Source organism: Rattus norvegicus, chromosome 7, assembly GCF_036323735.1.
Source record: "Rattus norvegicus strain BN/NHsdMcwi chromosome 7, GRCr8, whole genome shotgun sequence".
Lineage (NCBI taxonomy): Eukaryota > Metazoa > Chordata > Mammalia > Rodentia > Muridae > Rattus > Rattus norvegicus.
This window is the reverse complement of record NC_086025.1, coordinates 34,382,536-34,395,885: the sequence shown is the minus strand read 5'-3', so window position 1 is coordinate 34,395,885 and position 13,350 is coordinate 34,382,536. Positions and strand designations below refer to the sequence as shown.

General features: G+C 38.9%; 1 protein-coding gene across 2 annotated transcripts in view; it reads right to left on the bottom strand.

Annotated features, from left to right (window-relative positions):
• The window catches only part of Ccer1 (coiled-coil glutamate-rich protein 1), a 41,904-nt gene that overhangs the window by 17,753 nt on the left and 10,801 nt on the right, over positions 1-13,350 (bottom strand). The window contains exon 3 of one of the 2 annotated variants that reach the window (XM_039079740.2): positions 3,410-3,569. The exons of the other annotated variant lie outside the window; for it this stretch is intronic. The gene's annotated coding sequence lies outside the window, so the exon portion shown is untranslated. Of the gene's footprint in view, positions 1-3,409; positions 3,570-13,350 lie in introns of those variants that run through there. 2 annotated transcript variants of the gene reach the window in all.

The window sequence follows — 13,350 nt, the reverse complement described above, 5'->3', positions numbered from 1 at the left end:
AGTGGATAACACATCTTCAATTCCAGTTTCAAGAGAACCAACATTTCACTTTGAGTTTCTACAAGCACCAGGCCTACACATAGGTTGTACACAGACAAATGCAGGCAAAATACATGAATATAGTTTTATTTTTAAAAAGAAAATTTTTAGTATTGCTGCATACAATTGTTATTGTTTACCCTAGACTTCCAAATGCATAGTTTCCTCTCTCTGGGAAGCAACACTCCTGTGTTCTGCATTAATTAATTCACACTTAACCTAAATAAGCTCAACTTAGCATCCTGTCTATCAGCAAGGCTACCCTCTAAGCCTCACTCAACAACCTCTCTCTTTTTTAGTTTATTCTCCTATCTTGGCCCTTGGAATTTAGTCATGTCTGAAATAATAATACCTATATTTATATCTTTGCCATCTTCAGTATGCAGCACAATTTCTAGCCTGTCAAATAGGCAAATGGGATGGACCAAAATAAAATGTGGGCAAGAAATTCATCTCTAACTTGAAGAAGAAAAATATTTAACTCAAACAGGAAGGCAAAGAGCTTGAACAACCTAGAGTTTAGTACAACTAAGTAAGAAATTAAAATAAGCAATAAAGTCCAGAATTGACTTATTTAAGAAAGAAAAACTTCTGTGTGCACAAATTTTAAGGAAGCAATGCTTAAACTTTTCATGTAATAAAAGTTAGATGATTCAGCAGCCTAAAGCAATTATTTTAAAAGCTAAAATCATGCTAGATTTTATTAATAGAAGCTGGTCTAGTTTATCATAATAATCTTGCTTCCATATTTGGCAATAATCAAGCCTTTGCTGAAGAATTTATGTAAGTTGTAGAGAATTGGATTTCATTCATGGAAGAGCAACAAAATGAATATGAAACTATAGAAAGATGAAAGGGAGTCTGGGACACCATGGGGGTCAGAGGTCACCAAAGAGGACCATGGATTAAAAGTTGTCATAGAGTTCAGCCCAATACTTGGCACAAGAATCAGTACAGCATCACTTGATTAATTAAAGTTCTTAAATGAATGTTTAAAGGCCAGAGACTAATAGTCATACCTTATTAGTATACTGGCCAAAACGGTATGAAATAAATTAAAGTTCTAGAAATACATTAGGGGTAATTTAAAAGAGTCTCTTTGCTCTTGCAAATGATAAAATGCTGTAACAAACTTCAGTGATAGAACACGAATTGCATTCCTTTTTAGGAGAGACATTTAGAAAAGATGCTACTTTGAGCTGCATTAGTCCAACCTACCCATGGATATCTGGGTTGCTTGCCCAACTTCTTTCTTTCTTTCCTTCCTTCCTTCCTTCCTTCCTTCCTTCCTTCCTTCCTTCCTCTCTCTCTTTCTTTTCTTCCTTCCTTCTTCCTTCCTTCTTTCTTCCTTCCTTCCTTTCTTCCTCCTTTCTTTCTTTTTTCTTTCTTCCTTCCTTCCTTCCTTCCTTCCTTTCTCTCTCTCTCTCTCTCTCTCTCTCTCTCTCTCTCTCTCTCTCTCTCTCTTTCTTAATGATACAGATTTTTCATTTTTATTTAATCTCTTTTTGTTAATACTCCCGGTTTTATCCCCTTCCTGGTCCACCCTCTGACTGTTCCACAACCCATACCTCCTCCTTCTACCACCACATAATCTCCAAGAGGAGGACCCCCATGCCCCACAACCCCAAGCCCACCAGACCTCCCCACTCCCTAGGGCCTCCAGTCTCTTGAGGGTGAGGTGCAAACTTCTCTGACTGAACCCAGACCCTACAGTCCTCAGCTGTATATTTGTTTGGAGCCTCATATCAGCTGGTTTATGCTGTCTGGTCTGTGGTCCAGTGTCTGTGACATCTCGGGAATCCAGGTTAATTGAGACTGCTAATCCTCCTACATACAGGGTCACCCTCCTCCTCAGCTTCTTCCAGCTTTTCCCTAAGTAACCACGGGTGTCAGTAGCTTCTGCCCATTAGTTGGGTGTAAGTATCTGCATCTGGCTGTTTCAGCTGCTTGTTGGGTCTTTCAGAGAGCAGTCATGATAGGTTTCTTTTTTTGAGCACTCCATAGCCTCAGGATTTGGTGCCTCCTCCTGAACTCGATCAGACCTTGGGCCTGTCACCGGACCGCCTTTTTCTCAGGCTCTTCTCCATTTCTGTCCCTGCAGTTCTTGGATTGTCCTTAACCAGACTTTCAGAGTTTATTGGTTGAGACCTTAGCTACAGTTTTATTTAAATTGTTTAAACTGTGAACATCATAATTATTTTTATATTTCTTACTTTTGCCTCCACACAAAAAGTGTGTCCGTTTAAGATGTTTCATAGGACTTTTGCCTGATGGATTTTTGAACTAAGCTACAAAAAATATTAGAAATAGAGAAGTTGATTCCATTTCTTGAGCCCACAGTAGCACTAACAGTTTCCTAATACCTATTTTTAACCTAAATTACAAGGATGGAGATTTTAAATGTTTAATATCATATACCTCTTCCATTCTTTATTCTCCCACAATTTAAAAAAGAAATGGCTGTTGGCATTTCTTTCACAGATGCACACCATTGCTGCTTGCTGTAATTCACAGGAAGAGAAAGAATGGGAATTCAGGAACATTTCTTCTTACTCACAGATTTTAAATTATTACTCTATTGCATTTATCTAGCCATCTGTTTTTTTTTCTAAAAGGTACTGATTCACATGCCTATTGAGTGCCATGTTTTTCTGTGATACTGGGGCCCAGTTGAGTTTCAAAGGGAGCAAATATGATTTTCTTACAAGGAGCCTGCTGGGAAATGCTCTTGGGAGTAGATTATGGCAATATATAAAAGAAATAGAATTCAGCACTAGGAGGAGCTGAATTATGAGTGAGTAGCAGAAGAGACAATCTCATCAGCCTAGGTCTGAATGTGAATGTCTAAGGTGCACAGGGCTTCGTCAGAGTTGTGCCAGACTGGGGCAGCATGACTTGATATACAGGAAAAGTAATTAACTTGATGAGGCAGATACCTCATATGTGGAAGAGATTCAACTGTGGGCCACAGCTCAAATGCAGTGATGCACACTAATGTGTAAATACCTCATAGTTACTTAATGTTGAAGAAATAGGAGAAGCTATTACATTTTACATTTTTAAAATAATAGATGGTAATATGCATAAGAGAAAACTAAAACAGAGAGAGAGAGAGAGAGAGAGAGAGAGAGAGAGAGAGATCTAAGGTATGAAAACAATTTAAGCAAAGCCTCACAGAGGAGAAGACAGATGAGAAGATGATCCAGGTAACTTTACTGTGAAGGAAATAGACTCACACAAAAAAAAATCCTGAAAAACACTAATAGAACACCTGAGGTATTGCAGAGACTCAAGGCAGGAACCTGGGCAGTGTGGCTAGATCATAGCCTGCAGAGGACAAAAAGACAAGACAGAGAACCCAAAGACATACTAACAGATAGGAAAGCAGATGCTTGCTTCATGGGATCTATAACACATTAAGCATTTTGACATTTCTTCTGAATGAGTTAGAAAGTATTTAAAACTTTTGAGGAGAGGCGTGAATTAGCTGGCAAATGTCCCAGGCTCCTCTTCTGGGCTAAGAACAGACTCTAAGGAGACAAAGGCAAAAATAGGATAAAAGTTAAATTACCAAAACAGTCCAGACAATAATTGGCGTCACTCAGGTGGAATGGGTACACTCAGAGTCGGCTGGAGAGCATTATCAATTAAACTCGCTGACAAGCTTTATCTATTTACTTTCAAGTAGTTTACTATTACAATTTAAACAGAGCATTCTATTCGCCACAGTCTTAGTATAATTTGTTATTTAAGGACACTGCACACTACTGAACAGGCTGTGAAGGTTAAATGAGAAGTGTGGATGAGGTGTAGGCATAAGGATGCCAAGCAAACACTATTTGGCTCCGATAAGATGCCTTCCCCATTTATCAGCATGTTTTGCTCCTTTCTCATCTTCTGTAAGAAAACACATACATTCTCATACTCTTACCAGTCATGTCTAACATGGAGCCTATAGTCTGAATATGTCTCAGAACATCTACAAATGAGCCCAACACCTTGGTAGAAAACAATATCCCGTCAAAAGGCACCTGTGCAAGTCAAATGCAAACACAGCAAAGGAAATTATTTTTATTAAATAGGAAAATACAGTCTCATTAATCAATTGCAATGATATAGGCAAAGGTTTATCGAAAGATACTGCCAACAGCCTTTGACTTTATTATTAATTGGATGTGTCTTCAAGTTCAGAATGAAGCTTCTCACTTGTTGACTCCTGAATCCTTCCAGATATTCTATAAAAGCTGATAACTTACCCGGGTGCGTTTTGAAAATGTGCTCTCTGAAATTTAAAAGTTCCCTTTAAAGAAACATATGCTACCCCAGCTGACTATGTCTAATAAAGCAACCACTGACAGAAGGGAGTAAAAAGAAATGGAATATAGCATTTCAGAGGTGCCTCACACACACACTGAGGACTTTGCCACATGAATGCAGCTGACTATGGTTAACAGGAAAAGTGGGGAAATGAGAGCCTCTACCAATGTGTGCAGGATTCCCGTCTTCTAAGTGCAATACTATTTACAACACATAAGTAGGAAACCAGAGAAGTCATAGGTTGTTAAAGTAAAACAAACTGGGTAGTTTGCAGTTATGGATAAAGCATTGGTAAGAAGTTTTTGTAAGAATTTTCAATGTTTGGTGTCTGTTTTACACAGTTGTTTGTGTGTTATGTAGGATGGTTTTACATGAGTGTTACCTGTTCAAGAACAAAGTTAAAAGTATTACAAAAGTTTGTACTGTTCCCACTTGAAATTTTTTTTTATGTAAGTTCTGAGTGGTCTAAAGTGGTGAAAAAAGAAAAAAGCATCAAACCTATTAATAACTAACAGAGTATTCAAATTGGGTTGGTAACTTAAATAAAACATCTTTTTCATATAACACCTGGTATTATTAATTGTATGATTTACCTTTTAAGATCAGTACGCTTTTAGACACAGATAATTTCCATCTTACTTTGTCATAAATACGACAACCTTAACAGGGCTATTGGGACCCCTAAAATGGAATATAGATTCCTCCACCCTATCTTGTCTTTCTAGACAAACTTCCCTAAACCAGGCAATGTGGGAGTAAGAATATTAAAATTCTAGAAAACTTTACTAAATGTTCCTTTGGCAATCCTCTGCAGAGTTGGTTTAAAATACAGTTTCCTTTGCCATATGTGAACCCTCCCACCTTCTGAGTAGGACCCAGAAATCTCACTTCAGATCTTTGAATGCTATTTTTTTTTACAAAGATAATTCAAAAGCTACAGGAGATAATATAACCTTACATAGGAGATAACATAAACAAATAATTCAAATTATTATCTTTTGCTCTGCTTGCATGCAAATTGTGTGGACTTACATTCCTATCCCTGGGTCGTATTGTGAGGATCATGTTAGAAAAACCTAGATGAAATACGTAAAGATTTGAATCACTATTTTTGACCCATCATTTGTATTTTTTTTCTGGAGTATTTCAAAGGGGAGACAAGACACAGGAAAGTATTTCCAAGAAAGCTGTTCCAATGATATATTGTGACCTTCAGACCCAGTACTCATAACAGTGAAGAAAGAGAAAGGTCAGCATGAAAAAACAAACGAGTAAAGGGTATGAGCGTTTCTGTGAAATCAGAAAAGGTTTAGCGAGGTGACATTACCCACTTGGGAATAAAATGTGTGTGTGTGTGTGTGTGTGTGTGTGTGTGTGTGTGAATGTAAGAGATAAATTACCAAAGAAATAAAAAGCTTTCTCCCCTTGTTCTTTTATACACTTTTATACAGCGCATTTCTTGCTGTCTGGGTCTGGATCCTTATATGAAGAATCCATGTCTCACGAGAAGAACTTGGAAGGTTGGTGCTGGTGAGCAGTTAGAAAGCACATCAGGGAAAAGACAGAGGATGGATGAATACATTAGGTTGTGGGGGCTGAGGAACTTTACATTCTGAGCAGTTGCCAAGGTAGCATTTGTGAGAGACAGGGAGGGTGTCCCATCAAAATTCCAAATGGAACCAGGCCGAAGTTTTCATGATTGCACTCAACCCAGATGACTCCCTTTGCTGGCAAAGGCCCCTGCTCAGGCTACCAGAAGGAAGCAAAGTTCATATGAGTTGGTAAATCCTCTCCAAGTGTCTATTTATAGAAAAACCAGTTCGAATCTGAAGCAGCTTCTTATGTTGAGTGCAGAGGGAACATGAGGGGATGGCTAGGCAGAAGGAGCCACAGAGTGGCAGTGACGAGCTTAGGTCACATTTTATTGTGTTCTGCTTTTGTTTTATTATCTTTGGCTTTTAGACAGAACCTTAAGTTTCACTCCAGAATGGCCTAGAGCTCACTGCTTGGCTGGGAATGGCCTTGAACGTTTGACTGTCCTGCTTCTACCTCCCTAGGGCTGAGATTACAGACAAAGATGATTACTCCAGGCTGCCTTTTCATTCTATAAAGCTGGTTACGACAAAAACCTATGGAGTTTTCAGCAGCAAAGGAAACAGCTCTCGGGGCTCCATTTTCAGTCACCAACTTTTTAACTGGGGTGAAAGACCTGAGTTTCTTTTATGCTTTATCTAGAAAATGGGGTTTGTACTTTTTGCTTCCTAGATGCTTGGGACACAATGCATGTTTAGTTCCCTTGCAAATGACTATAATAGTGCTGATACTTTAATTCAAATTTTATTCCCCCCTTTCAGAGGATTATAGGATGAATCAAAGTGCCATGTACTGGGTGTAGGGGAGGAAGTTATAGTCATGCATCTTCTTGCCCAGCCCCACCTCTCTTGAACCTGAGAGACTTAGGTGGAACAGTGGGAAATTCAAAAACAAGGCAATCAGAAATGGAGAATTTACAAAGTAACTTGGGAGACACAGGGGGTGAGGGCGATGAACAGCAAGGATGTGGGATGTTGAGGGGAGACGAGGATGAAAAGGAAAGAAATGTTTTATTTCTTTGATTTCTATGCAGGTTTTTATTCCACATCACCTCTGCTTCCAAGTGGTTTGGCTGTTGTATGTACTGTTGTTGAAGCCTAGTTTAACCATACCTCAGGGTCTCTCCTTACTCACCAGAAAATTGAGCATGTGAAGGAAGGGTCATAAAAGAACACTAGAGGACCTGGTGAAAGGGCTCAGGAGGTTAATGTGCTGCCCGGTAAGATGCCCGCAGTTCTGATCCCTTAAACCCATGTGGTGGAAGGAAAGGACCCACTCCTTCAGGTTGTGCTTTGACCTACACATACAAGCCATCTCTCTCTCTCTCTCTCTCTCTCTCTCTCTCTCTCTCTCTCTCTCTCTCACACACACACACACACACACACACACACACACACATACATACACACTTACTGTAATAAAATAGTTTTGAAGGCTGAGAGCAAGAGAAATCCATTGTCAATCTAAAGAGTAATAATCACTGAAGGATTATAAAAAGATTCTCGGTTGGGCATTTAGCCCAGAAACTAACATCCAAGTATAAAATTTCACAGCCTTTTCCACAATTAACAAAAAATCGCAGAGTAAAGCCTACTGACGTATCTTTTCTTATATGTACATTTAAGGTTTTAAAGCAAATCAAATGCATTCCTATGGTTTCAGGAAATCGAAAGAAGACCTTAAAATCATGTTCATATTGGGTCTCAAAATTTGTACCCCACCCCACCCCCAAGACCTGAAAGCAGTAGTTAGTGTAAGGTTTATGTGCTAACACCAACTCGATTAAAAAAAAAAAAAAAAAAAAAAAAAAAAAAGCGGCTGTAACTTCTTAGAAAACAGCGCCACCTAGGGGAAATTGACAGACCCCGCATTACATCTGCAATGCACCACCTTCCTACTTAATTCCAAGGACAAATAATAAAGGGGACAAAAGGAAATGATTACCACATTGCAGTCAGTGAGTTCATCTAGAAAGCAATACCGGTAGGGTCTAGAAAGATGATGTGTACACCGTTTTACTTCAATTCCTCTCGTTAGGCTTATGTATAGTTTTTGTATGCAAATTAGGAGTTGAATTCCCATTTATTCTTCGATATCAAGAAAAGCGATTAAAATAGATATTTTTAGAAAGAAGATATATATTGGTACAGGGCTAAAACTTATCTGGGGAAAATTTTGCAATTTAACCACAAAAAAATTTGTGAGTACCCAGAAGGCTCTGAAGTGCTAATGTGTATGAGGGTTTTGTTTTGTTTTGTTTGTTTGTTTTTGTTAAAAAAATTGAGTAAATGAAAGCTTGGAGTTATCTCCTCCTTAAATGCAGAGTCTAGGATTTGTGTGTGTGTGTGTGTGTGTGTGTGTGTGTGTGTGTGTGTGTGTGTAGGTTTCCAAATAATAGCAAGTAAAAGGCAACATAATTTACTTAGGTGTTTAAAATCAGACTATATAACTTTGATTTAGTTTCTAGAGATTTTTTATAACTATTTCAGAGAGTCCTGAGATTTCTGGAAGCATATTAATCATATTTGTATACTAACATTAATGTGATTCCTCCGGTTAAAAAAATTTGAAAGAAATTTACAAAACATTGGGGAAGCTTAAAAATACCTTACCAGATCAAAGTTGAATGCCCTGTTTGAATAAGTTACTAATCTTAAAAGTTGAAGCTTTCTACAAAATCCTAAAGATAATTGTTCATTAAAATCTTATGATTTATAGGTAAGAGTTTTTGGTCAATCACATGGCTGCGAATTTTTCTGTTGTTATATATGTAGGTATGCATGTTCAACTGTATGCACATGTGCATGTGAGGGTAGTATGTGAATGTGGAGGCCTGGTTTCATAATCCAGGTATTTGTCCCAATTGCTCATGAAGATAGCTTTTGACACAGAATATCTTACTGAAACTAGAGCTCACTAAATGAGCAAAGACAAGCTGGCCAAGGAGCTCACACACCTATCTCTGTATGCTCAGCCACAAGGCTATCAACACACACCACATGTGGCATTTTACACAGCTACTGGGAATCTAAACTCAGCTTTCTTATGTTTGTGCCATAAGCACTTTATGGACTAAACCATTGCCACTTTTCTTGGACTCTGAGTTTTCAGTAGTTCAAGAATGTTAGAGTATATGACACATCTCTACTACCCCTGAGCATATACCATAGGATTTTCTAACCCACCGTAGTAGTTTGAATATGCGTGACCCATAGCACTTTTAGGAGGTATGGCCTTGATGGAATAGGTGGCCTTGTTATAGGATATGTATCAATGCATAGGTGGGCTTTGAGGTTCTTGGTGCTCAAACTCTGCCAAGTACAGGAGAGAGAGAGAGCCTCCTCATGGCTGCTTGTGAAAGACAGTCTCCTCCTGGCTGCCTTATAATTAAGATGTAGAACTCCCAGCTCCTCCTCCAGCCTCCCTACCTGCCTGCCTGTTGTCATGCTTCCTGCCATGATGGTAATGGACTGAACCTCTAAAACTGTAAGTTAGCCCCAATTAAATGTTTTCCTTTATAAAAGTTGTTTAGTCATGGTCTCTCTTCATAGCCATGAAACCCTAAAACACCCACTGGCTACTGATACTGCGCTTTCCTGTTAATTATGACTCAGGTCACAACAGGTAGTAGGTAAAGTCAACCAAGATATCTGTCAGCAAAGGAGTAGATAAGGCAAATGCTGTGCCTGTACAAGACGGAATATTACTTGGATGCAAGGAATATGGAATCCAGATAAATGATGTCCCTCAAAAAATATTATACTGAGTGAGATCACCCAGGTTCCTAAATACAAACGTATCATGGTCTTTCTCGTATGTGAATAATATTTTCAAATCTTTTGTATATTTGAAGTGGAATATATGTTGAAGCCAGGAAACTAGAAATGAGCCACTATGCGTTCAGACTTTCATTAAGGAAGAGGAGTTGGCAAAATTAAGCAAAATAAATGTGGAGAAGTAGAATGTACCAGGAGGTGCTGATACTAAGGTCTAGTTCCCCATTTTTTTTTAATTTGGCCAATAAAGGAGGCCCCGAGTCAGGTGCAACTTCCGGGTCCCAAGAGGAAAAGAAAACCCAGAGAAAGAGAAGGGGCTTTTTCAGCCAGGCTTTGGAAGGAGAGGCATACTACCATCATGTAAGATCTTGGGGAGCTAGAACCAGCAGCCTTCAACCATGGGCAAGAGTCTAGGAGGTTGGCGAGGGGGGTGGGGGTGGGGGTGGGGGTGGGGGATAGCTGATATAGGCTAGGAGATACGGGCTAGTTGATAAGTTTAGGACAGGAGATTCTGTGCGTTAACCAGGCAAATTCTAAAATAATAAAGCACGTGATTTTTATCTGTGAATTAAAAAGGGCTGGTAATGGTTGGGGATTTAGCTCAGTGATAGAGCGCTTGCCAAAAAAAAGAAAGAAAGAAAGAAAGAAAGAAAGAAAGAAAGAAAGAAAGAAAGAAAGAAAGAAAGAAAGAAAAGGGCTGATAATGCGACCTCTCCAGGAGCAAAGACAGGTAGGAAACAGAAGTTGGGTCAGTGTTGGTGGCATGGAGGAGCATAGCTAGGAGGAACAAGAGAAAGCAGGGAGAGGATAGAGTATGTGCAACAGCTCACTGGCAAGCCAGGTCAATGCTGATGGCAGCTGATCCAAAACTAAGTTGGGCGGGCCTGGGAGTGCGATCTTGCTCCAGGATGGGGGGCGGGGGTTGTGGTGGGGGGAGGCGGTAGAGATGTTTTGTTTTAAACACATGCCACAGTGAAACTCTGGGGTCAAAACATTACAAACATGGTGGGGATGGGAGAATGGAGAGTTTGGATGAAGAAGTGGTTTGGAATCTACGATCTTTTAACCCAAGAGGAAAATAATTAGGGGCACTATTGGAACACAGAGACATGGAAAGGGAGAATTGTCTATGAGAAACGTTTAAGAGAAAGAGCATGTTACTAGGAGGAAAAGATAGGGATGGGTTGGCCTAAAGTGTATATGAGAAACTTTACAGAAATCCATTTGGTTTTAATATAGTAAAAACATTATACACAAGAGTTTAACTATCTTGGATGGCTAGACAGAGATGCTCCCAGAAGACATGAGTTATTTTATGAAAATCTCAGAGCCAGACAAGCAGTGGCTTCTCTCCTTATTTTGTAGATTGATGTTTCCAAGGTCTTTTAGTCTTGTTTTTAAGCATTTTGATAAATACATGTATTGTGTCTTCTCTAATTTTGTGATTACAGAATTCCTGCAAATATATTCTGATAGGTAGATAGTACATGTATTTAAGTTCATTACACTATTAAAAAGTAATTATGAAGTAGAAAAAAAGTCTAAACGAGGGAAACACAGGTGTGAATTATTGAAAGGAGTGTGACACAGGCATGTTTACTCTCATTAGGTCACATCCACATCCCATGCTGGAAAGGAACTTCATCCTGCTCTAAGGTCTTCCCTACTAAAGGGTAAGCAGCCTATGTCTGTTTATTAATTCATCCACTTCTGTGGTACTGTTTACTCACTGTTCCGAGCATTTTTTGTTCATATTATTAATGGTAAGATGTTCTAGACATAATCCCTAGCTATACCCATAAATTATAAACTAATGCCTATCATTTATTATGGAGCTATGGAGTGTGTGTGTGTGTGTGTGTGTGTGTGTGTGTGTGTATGCATATGTATATGTATATATGTATATTCTATAGTATATATACACTATACTATATAATTCTATATACTATATACATATACTTTGTAACTATATACTACATCTCTATATATACTATATAACTATATATGGATGTATATATGCACTCCTTTCTCTTTCTCATATATGTGAATATATGTGAATCTGTGTGTGTGAGAGTTTGAGAGAGGGGGTGCTTATCTTAATCTATACTGACAGTAGCAAGATTTAAGGTAAGATGTTTAAGACAGAACATAGATATGCTTTTGACTGAAAACTACTTTTAAGAACAGTTTTGAGGCCTGCCAAGAGTAAAACCTGTGTCTCTGGTCGCATCCTTGTATCTGGTCTGATTGTCTGATGGGTCATCTCAATGAACCAGGAAGAAAGGAGCATTATTCAGTTTTAATCCAAAGTTATCTTCTAAGTTAAATCTGTGCTTGAATTTGGATTCTTCCCACTCTGATTCTTTCCACAGGCCAAGCTTACCCATTTATACACTTTGACATTTCTTCATGCTCCTGCTATACCTTTTCCTGGCCTCCTGATAATATATGTTGGATTTTAATTTTTTCCAGCGGTGACCACATGTGGCCTCCCTTAGACTCCTTCCCTCTGGCCGTCAGCAATTCTCCATTTTCGTCCACTTTCATCAGCGGTGGCTGATTCTTAATTTAGACATTAAGGACTACACAGCCACAGTGTTCCATCTCCTTTCACCCTAGAAGACAGGAGAAGGGGCCAGGAAACCTCTCTAATGATGTGCCAGGACAATTTGGCACTCTGCTTTTTTTCTCTCTCTCTTTAAAATATCTCCTCCTATAAATAATTTATCACAAAACCTTTGGACTCCAATTACTGAGACTCAGCACTTTGCAAAGGCAGCATTGCCATGTGCAGTGTGACTAAAACCCCATGGCTTTAAATATTGAATGAAAATTACACCCCTGAATGATCTGAAGTGACTGCAACATTTTATCCACAACCTCCCATCAGAGTGGAACTAATGGCAGCAGCAATAGAGTAGTGGCTTCCCATCTGATATCTACTAGCCATATGGCTGTGACCAAGTCTTTTAGTAGTTGATAGCTTTGGCCTATCCTTTGGTGAGCTTAGAATATATATAAGTAATATAAAGTTCTTCCTAGGACAAGTGTTTGGTAAACGGAACAAAAAAATAAAGTAAGTGTTGATTGAAAGTTCTGAACCAGGACCTTTACATGCATTTTTAATGCATTATGCACAGTAACGTTTCAGTGAGCATTTTCCAAGTGGGTCGTTCTCATGAAGATTCCATGGTCAAGGATCACCAAGACTGTGGAACTGAGAATTGCTCTTTGCATTAACAACTTATTTCTTTTTTAACTTCCCATGAAAATGTCACTTCCAAGGACCATACTAAGAGAAGAGGCTTTGGGATGCCAGAGAGGTGGTGGGTACCCTTGCTACAATTTCCTCTGCTTCTGTACCCTACCGAAGTGGATTTAGTTTACACTGGAGTTAAGTTATTTTGCTCCTTGGTTAGAACTAGCTAATAATTAGCATTCATTTCATATATTTATTTTAGTGTCTCCATTTTCCACAAACACTGATACCATTACAGAATTCTACATTGGAAATAGATGATTCAGTTTTTGCCCTACACACTTTGCTAGAAGGAAGAGAATCATCCACAACTCAGCGTGGCTTACACCGTGAAGTGACCATCCATGCAGTGGAATATGAGGCTCA